This window comes from Rhagoletis pomonella, unplaced genomic scaffold, assembly GCF_013731165.1.
Source record: "Rhagoletis pomonella isolate Grant_MI unplaced genomic scaffold, Rhpom_1.0 Rhpom_scaffold_00001, whole genome shotgun sequence".
Lineage (NCBI taxonomy): Eukaryota > Metazoa > Arthropoda > Insecta > Diptera > Tephritidae > Rhagoletis > Rhagoletis pomonella.
The window spans coordinates 89,528,849-89,529,365 of NW_023458555.1; positions in this window are offsets into that span (position 1 = coordinate 89,528,849).

A 517-nucleotide genomic window follows, 5' to 3' on the forward strand; every position below is an offset into this window, starting at 1 on the left:
TAAACAAAATCGAAAGGCGACATATAAAAAAGCACGCAAAGAAGAAATGTCTGGCAACACCAGCAAAGTTTTGAGACGATTTTGCGACGACTGCTAGAAAGGGGTGCTCACAGTTTGATGCTAAAGATGTCTCAAAATGTAGACGTCTACATTTTCAGACACAATTTGGAACGAACTGTGAACACCCCAATAGTTCACGCACTGCACAGATTGTTTTTGGCTAAGCTTGTATGACAATGTTTTGCCAGCATTGCCTTTCATCCAAATGTACAAACAGTGTCGCGCATTTCGTGAATTGTCGCGAGAGACGAAGTTGTTTGCATGTTGATGGCATTTCTCATTCGCAGCTGTTCAAGTTTTACGCTTACAATAGTTGCGTTCCAGATGCTTCTCGATATTCACGAAATTCACGATTTGCAGGAACAGCTGTTTTCCCCATTAATAAACCTTATGGGAAGTGGTCACCTGGAACGACTTCCTGTAAAAACCTGCAAATCGTGAAGCATCTGGAACGCAA